Raw genomic sequence first — 8,570 nt, 5'->3', positions numbered from 1 at the left:
ATTAAATATCATTAAAGATTAATAGAATTAGATCTCTCTCTCTCTCTCTCTCTCACACACACACACACACTGTTTAAAACAATTACAATAAAAACAGCATGGCACCAGCCCTTTTCTTAAAATCATTCAGTGCCCAAAAGCCTGTTGGAACAAGGAGATCTTCACCTGCCAGCAGAAAGACAAGAAGGAAGGAGCAAGCTTCTCCAGGGAGGGAGTTCAAGAGTCTGGGAGCAGCTACTGATGAGGTGCCAGAAAGATTGCCCCACGATAGATCGCGGTGCTGCAAGTTTCTCCAAGCCACGTTCATGGATGTAATTCATTTTCCATAATTTTGCAAGGGTAAGTAATGTGACACCTTCATAATTTTGCAAGGTTAACTAATGTGACACCTGTCAGTGCCAGCATGCTCACAAGTACCTCCAAAAAATCCCATAGAAGGCTTTAGTGTATATCTCCTTGCAAGCACCCCGGACAGTTTGTCTCCCTGCTGAGCCTTTCCTACACTGAGCATGCCCCCTTAAATGTGCCAGGACCCATCCTCCCTTCTGTGTGGAGAATTGCAAATAGTTTCTCTTTTGGAGCAAGTGCAGCAGCAGCTGATGTAAGTGCTTTTTCCTCCTATTAGTAGTTGGCTGATGGAGGGCATGTGCCTTTTGTGTTCCTGTCTCTAGCAGATGTAACAGCCATTTTGTGTTATGCCGCCCGCACCCAGCTATTTTGTGACTGGCACTCAAAATCTTAAATGGTATACTACATACAATTCTAGTGGCTCAGAGGTTCTAGTTTTACTAAGATAATGCATTTGTTCCATTTTTGAAGTGCTGAAAAGTACAATAAGCATCCTTCATCAATGTATTGACTTCCATCCACTTTGGATAGATTTGGAGTCATCACTCAGTGGTAGAAAGGGCAACCTGAAGCTGCTGGGGAAACTGTGTACACTAGTCTGAAATATAATTGCATTCTCCCATTAGTATTCTTATGCTTGCATTCTGAGGGCCTTCTCGGTAGTGGCACCCGCCCTTTGGAACGCCCTCCCATCAGATGTCAAGGAAATAAACACAACTATCTGTCTTTTAGAAGACATCTGAAGGCAATCTTTTTAGAGAAGTTTTTAATGTTTGATGTTTTATTGTATTTTTAATATTATGTTGGAAGCCACCCAGAGTGGCTGGAGAAACCCAGCCAGATGGGCGGGGTATAAATAATTTTATTATTATTATTATTATTATTATTATTATTATTATTATTATTATTATTATTAAACTTGTGTTACATTGCAGAAATAATATATGTTTTGACATCTTTGGGTCCTTCTTTCCTTGACTTAAAGGACGAAGGTATATACATAAATGTACAGTGAACTCATGATACCCTTAAACCACACACACACACACACACACACACACACACACACACCAGCTTGGTTTTCACCAATAGGTCCATTTATATGCATTTACCATGGCAAAAGACTTGAAGTTAAAAATAGAATTCTCTCTGCAAGTTTTAAAATAGTCCCAATTCTATTTGTTACTCGAAGAAATGCAAAGTATACTTATATGTAGGTACAGATTAGCATCAACTGCAATTTCTTTCTACCAGAAGAAATTGAATCAGAAGAATAACTAGAAAATAAACACACTTTCACTAGACCTTCTGCCTTGAGAGATGTTGCAAATCTAATTATCAGAATGTTAAAGATGTATTTCACTTACGATATTTCACCTGTGCAAACCTTTCCAAATTCAGATCATAATTTGGTGGCCATGAAGGATGGGGAGGAAATTCAACCCAGTTCACATTTAAAGGAGAACCTGCCTAATTCATATTTTCCAAAACAATATGTGAAATAATAGTCATCCTTTGAAATTCACACTTCTCTGAATTTTTCAATTCCTTCAGCTAAGTAAGGCTTTGACCTTTAAAGCCTTGTGTGGCTCCGGGCTGCCATTGCCCATGTGAAACGACCTGGACCCTGTGTTCATCACCTGAGTGCCTTCACGGTGTGGATCCTCCATGGGAGGTCCAGAAGGCAGCACGCAAGAATGGGTCTTTTCTGTGGTGGCTCTCCACTTGTGGAATGCTGTCCCCAGGGAAGCTCACCTGATGCCAACACTAGATATATTTTGGAGTCAGCAAAAAAAAAAAAAATGCCACCAGGTCTTTGGCTTTTAATTTTCTATGGCCTTCTTTAGTGGGTAGGATGCTGTAATCCTGCCTTTAAAAAAACACACATGTATGCGTTTTAGTTTTTTTTATGCTTTGTTTTATGATGTGTGTTATTTATGGATAATTGTAAATTGCTTTGGGATGCAATGGTAAAAAGTAACTAATAAAATGTATTATTAATAATAATGATTGCATATGTTAGGATAAAGTGTGCATAAAAATAACATACTAAAATGTGTCATATTAGGGAAAACTGTGCTGCAAAAACATGTCTATTACACAAAAAATGCATGCCCCAAATGTGTATACAAGGAGAAATTCACACTAAAATACTGATAACTTTTTTTTAAAAAAAATGGATAGGGGTGATGGGAGTTTTAGTTCAACATAATCTGGAGGGCAACACATTGGCTACCCCAGGGATATCCCCTGGATTGTTTTCCATTTTTCACAATTCCCATAGTGCCAACTGGGCACTGTGCCATCAGCATTCAGATTACACCTTGTTAGCTAATTTAAAACTAAGATGCACACATATTTTGTTCTAATCGAGACAAGCTTTGAGAAATTACCGCCAAGAGACGGAGCAGATTTGAAAGGATGAGCACCTGGAAAGTGATGGATGGGAAGCCGAGATAAAGTCTTGTCCCTGCCTTAATTATCAGAAACTGTCTGATTAGTTTTACTCTTCTCTGACGCAAGGAATAAAATGCAGGTGTCAAACTTTAGCAGTACAATTAGTGCATGCAAGATTCCAAACGTGATTATTAGGCCGTAATGGAGGTGCAGAATAATGAGAGTCAAGCTGATGAAAATATGAGCCCAGGCCTGCTCGTGAGAGAAACGTTTGGTAGTGGGGAAGAGAATATTCATGTGCCTCTACTCAGTGGTGGCTGGTGCTGGGAAGGCAGGGACCCCAGTGGTAGGTGGAACTGGAGTCAAAGAGAGGCAGAGCCAACTCATACTCCCTCCTGAGTTCTACAAGGGCAACTCTGAGACTCAGCAGGAGGAAGCTAGTATGCGGTGACATGCCCGAACAGCGTGTGCTGGACTGACCAGCCTCCACTGCCCATACTGTTACCCCTTTCAAATATCTTCCTCAAGGTTCCTGTAAAAACCTCCTGTAAAAAAAAACCCCAAAACCCCCCACAAAGCTAAATATGGAATCTGCACTGAGAGAACAGCTCCATGCATGCAATATTGTCAATCAGATGTTTTTAAATGGGCAATAGGTACTTGCCCATGTGTGTTTTAATCTGCAGGCCATTGGTGAGAACTGCCAACAAAAGCAATTTTCCATCTTGAAGAAATTCTATCCCTCTCACTCTCTCTCTTTTTATTTTGTGGCAAATTAACTTATGTAGCTCTTTTTCAAAGTGTATTCACAGACCATAACATTTGATTCAGTTCATAGGATAGCTAAAGCCGAGGCATTTATATCTGTAAGATTTATGGGTTCTTCTTGTCCCTGTTACACTTCTTGATGCATATGTCTGTGTGCGTGTGCACATGCAGGATCAGCTAAACCTCTGTACAAAACCTGACAGTAAACATGTTTAATGGAATTGATTGCAGAGAATTACTTGATGGCCCCACTTTGTTAGTGAGGCAACCTTTGTACTTACTCATCTTGACTTTGGGTTGCCTTTCATCAGATGTACAGATGTTAGCACTAAATATATTAGCCTGGGAGCTATTTTTTAACCAGCTGAAAGGGATGGAAGCATGGAGAAAGCAAAATTTCATATGCTGAACGTAGGCTATCATTCAGATATTTGCAACCAGAAGTAAATGATGTATGACTGTTGTACATAAGATAAGAATACTATCAGAACAGACAAGGAGCATAAGCACTGGATTTCTGTGCCCAAGCCTACTTGACTTTCATCAGTCAGAAATAACTTTTGGGTTGGATGGAGCTACTGTGCTCACTTCCTAGGGGGTTAAGTCACTGTTGTTTACCTGGAAAGAGAGGGGCGAGGAGCCAGGGGAGGTTGGTGTGGTGCAAACACACAGGTGGAGCCCATTCAGCCATCCTGCTGGTATTTTGACACCACACCAATCTTCCTGCCACCTCATCCTCTTGGTAAGCAACAGTGCCAAGAAGGTAGTGTAATGTCTCTGTGCCACTCAATGAGCAGCTTCTGGCATCAGTGGAATGTGATGCTCCCTGTAAAATATACATTTTTCTGCCTCAGGCAAGGGGCAAGAACCTCCTTATAGTGTGTACAGAAACCAACTGGACTCACAACTAAAACTTCAACACTGGTAAATGGGACAGTACTCACCACCACCACTAAGGTGGCTGACTGTGCTGTGTGGTCTGTCGTGTTTCCTCTACATGTTAGTGGTGGTGCCCTCTGGTTTCTGTCACAGTGTTCTGTTGTACCATAAGCAGTTTAGTCATGCTGGCCACATGACCCAGAAAGCTGTATGTGGACAAACGTCGGCTCCCTTGGCCTGAAAGCGAGATGAGCAACGCAACCCCATAGTTGCCTTTGACTGGACTTAACTGTCCAGAGGTCCTTTACCTTTACCTTTACCTAATTTGCTATGCCATACAATGATGGGAGATCATGTGTAGCATCCCCACACCCATTTAGTGAAGAGAATTATTTTATCACGCCATGATTTTCTGATCTGTGACATGTGAGCACATTGTAGAATTGACCTGTACAGCTTGTATACTAGGCTCTATACTAGGAGGAGTGGGGAAACTTTATCATCCCAAGGCGGCAAGTGCTTTGAATTCCCAGGTTTAGATTCCCTGACATCTTCATGTAAAATGATCTACTAGCAAATGAGGGGAAGGACCTCAGCCAGAGACCCTAGTGCCACTGGCAGAGTGGACAATACGGAGCTTGCTAGATTGACTCTCTGACCTCATATAAGGCAGCATTCTCTCAGAGCACTACAGAGACACAACTGCATAAAAATTCCCCTGACCTGAAGTTGTTAATGAACTCTGAAAGTTTCTGTGATTGTCATTAATTATTTTGAAAGAAGCTACCTGAACCCTTTTCTCTCTTTACACAATGAAGTTCAGAATGCAGGCCAGCATCTGGGATAGCTAACGCTAATAAATACCATCCTTGTTGTTACTGTTGTATTTTATTTTTTTTACTGAAAATTGTGCCATTCTTTTAAGCCAGTCTCTTTGATCTAGGTGGTTGTCAAGATCTAAACAAAGTTTTGAATTCGCCACCGTCAGAGAATAATCAGAAACTTAAATCCTCCCCATGAAATGAGATTTTTTTTTTGGTATCATAAACTCCTCCAAGCAATGTTTGATGTTTTATTAACAGTCCCCACTTTCTCTAATAAGACAAAGGCTTCAGCATGTATTCATCTTTGTGGACAATGAAAAAAATTTGTTCACAGGAGAATTCATTCTTCCTTCTTTGGGAAGAATGCTTGAGCTATTTCTGTGAGTCACTTTATCTAAACCATCCTAATTGCAGAGTGGCTAGCTTTGCTCTCGGTCGAAAATCCCTCTGCAGTTTCAGAAGTGCACTCAGTAAACCATTGCACGTTTCATTTTTGCCAACTTCCAAACAGCTTTGAAGTGCCACCTAAAATGACTGTATACAAAGAAGGAGATAAAATCATCCAACTGGAAATTTGAAGACATTATTAGTATGGATGGATGGATCTGTCAATTTTGATTTCTCTCTGTTTCTAGGCCTAAATCCAATCTTCACAATTCTAAATGGGTTTGGGATTTAAAAAAAAAAAAAAAGTCTCATGAAAATTAACCAGCATTTCAGTGAGAATATCTCAGGATGGACACAATTTTGCAAGCACGTTTCCCTAATAAAATATCATTTTTGAACACATCTATTGGTTGCAGAACTGCTTAGCAAAATTTAGAATTTTGGAGGGTGTTTTGGAATGTGAGAATTAGGGACCTGTGCATTACAGTGCAAACTGAACCAAATTTCTCTCCTATCACTAGTGCATCCACTTCATCTGTATTTTCTGGTGACATGAGCTCCACATCCCTCACCCCCAATGTGTCATATATAAATTGGACTGCTGAACAAATGTGAGAGAGGCGGAGGGGACATGCCTATCCCTCAAATGCATTGTATAGTATACAGCAATAGGAGAGATCAGAGATGCCTGTTCTATTGCGGTTACCTTACTGCATGGACTGGAAACCTTTGAACCTCCAAATGTTGTTGGATCCAACATTACAGCTCACGCTGACCTGGGGAAGCTGGGAGTTGGACTCCAAAAAAGGCAATTCCCTATTCCTGTCTTACAGAAAAATGGAGTGAGCACCCCTGTCCATTGAAGCAGATTAATGTGACAATTATAACTGAGGAGTTATGTTAAGAAACATTGGTTGACCCCGGTGGGGACTAGGTAATTCTGCAGTCATTGGCTTTGTAGCATAAGGCTTAATGGGTTCACTCTGGCCCAAACTTAGTAGACTTGTGCTGCATTCCCAGCAGAGTTAAATAGGGTTGCCATATTCTGAAGAGCAAAAAAAGGAAAAAAGAAAGAAAAAAAGGACACATTTGCCGATTTCTGCTTTTAACTATGGATCACTATAACAACTCTACCCATAAAAAGAGGACGTGTCCTGGAAAAAGAGGACATATGGCAGGCAGCCTGTGTATTTGCAGCAAGCCAACATCACACTGCTGCCATGCTTTCCCCCCTTTGTCTCAGAATGTTGCAGTGACTCAGCCAGACAGAGGTCAGGTGAGCTGCACAGGTCTACCATGCTATTCCATTGCAGCTCAGTGGTCACAGACCTTTGAGCTATACAGTAGCAGGCCACATTAAGTTCAATGGCTCTGTAAAGGACAGATAGCAACCTCTTTTGTCCCTCAAAATAAGGAATGGTTGTATCAGACTGGGGCGTAAGAAGGGGGGTGCGTTGGGGGCGGACCACCCTGGTTGCCATCCCAGAGGGGAGTGACAAAATCCCCCCTGGGCAGATTGCACTGCCACGCCACGATCGGCCTCCTGCAGGGAGGACCGCGGCGCCTCATCATGATCGCCCCCCCCTGAATCGTGCTGCCATGCCGCAAACAGATCCCCCAGAGGATTGCACCGCCGCGTTGCAATCAGACACGCCCCCCATTTGAATCAATGTGCCAATCGCCCCGCCCATGGGCAGACTGCCCCACCCATGGGCAGATTGAGCTGTCGCTCTGGGTGCAGGAGCAGCTAACTCCACCACTGGTATCAGACATCCAGATATAGATAGATGATAGATAGATAGATAGATAGATAGATAGATAGATGATAGATAGATAGATAGATAGATAGATGATAAATAAGACAGATGATAGCATTTTATAGCAATAGAGGAAATAAAAAAATAAATCCATCCATTACTGCCCAGACACAAACCATCCTCTCCCCATTACTTTTATTATTTACCTAGGGTACCTTTTGACATACACATCTTTTCATGCTCCATCTAGGCAAACACGTGGTGTATTGTCACAGTTGAAGAACACATCCCAGCCAGGCAAAAGCATTTGAGGGGTATGTTGGGAGCAAGTCTAGTGAAGAATGCAGTCTGGGAAGAATTCTGTGGGCCACACAGAGAGGCCTGGGGAGCTACATTTGACCTCTAGGTATGTGGTTTCTTCACTTCTGTGTTATTGCAATGGTGCTGCGAGTGATAGTTCTGAAAGTGGTGGGGAGGCTTAAATGCACATACCCATAAACTCTTCTGTCTGCCTTCCGTCCACCCCCCTGCTTTGCTTGGCAAAAGGCTCTGCACTAAATATCTTTGTTTTATTGACATATGACAGTTCTTTAATAATTGACAAATTTAATATCTGTCACAGCAATAGTGTCAGTGCATCAACCTTTTGGGGGGTGACTACCTGTCTCAAGACATATAGCAACATGCTGAGATTGCCTTGATGAGTGAACAGTGTGCTGAAAGGTCACCATGCAATTATGCTAGGACCTAAACCTTTCCTACAATGATGGTGGTGGGGTGGGGGAGATTGGCAACTTTCCCACTCCAAAGAGGTGGTGGGTACTATATTTCAAGCTAAGAGCAGGATAAAAGGATATAATTTTTTTAGTCTATCCACCTATCTATCTTTGCACAGATATAGCACAATTATGAGATACTGGCTCTATAACAGGAAACCTTTCTTTTCTTTCATAAATGTTTCTCAACTGTCACAGGGTTGTAATTCAGAAAATGTGTATCTTTCCTACTGGAAGAGATAGGAAATAAATTGTGTGAACCAGAGAAGTGGTGCATTATCCACTTGGCCAGGGATAATCCAGCAACTTCTGGGAAACTATTGGGTCTGATGACTGCCAATATCCCTCTCCATGATTCTGCTTTAAACTCTGATTAGTCGGACCTTCACCTCTGCTCCAACCCCCCCCCCCAAAAAAAAAACTCCCACCCCACC

The 8,570-nt window shown here is 41.9% G+C and overlaps 1 long non-coding RNA gene across 1 annotated transcript; it reads right to left on the bottom strand.

Moving 5' to 3' along the window:
• Window positions 1-1,558: 1,558 nt before the first annotated feature.
• On the bottom strand, window positions 1,559-3,095 carry LOC117040216. Its single transcript, XR_004425830.1, has 2 exons — window positions 3,053-3,095; window positions 1,559-1,625 (listed from the first exon to the last, which is right to left on the bottom strand). It is a non-coding gene; the product is annotated as an uncharacterized LOC117040216 (long non-coding RNA).
• Between the last annotated feature and the right edge of the window lie 5,475 nt (window positions 3,096-8,570).

Source organism: Lacerta agilis, chromosome Z (genome assembly GCF_009819535.1).
Source record: "Lacerta agilis isolate rLacAgi1 chromosome Z, rLacAgi1.pri, whole genome shotgun sequence".
Classification (NCBI taxonomy): domain Eukaryota; kingdom Metazoa; phylum Chordata; class Lepidosauria; order Squamata; family Lacertidae; genus Lacerta; species Lacerta agilis.
This window is presented reverse-complemented; position numbering and strand designations above follow the sequence as displayed.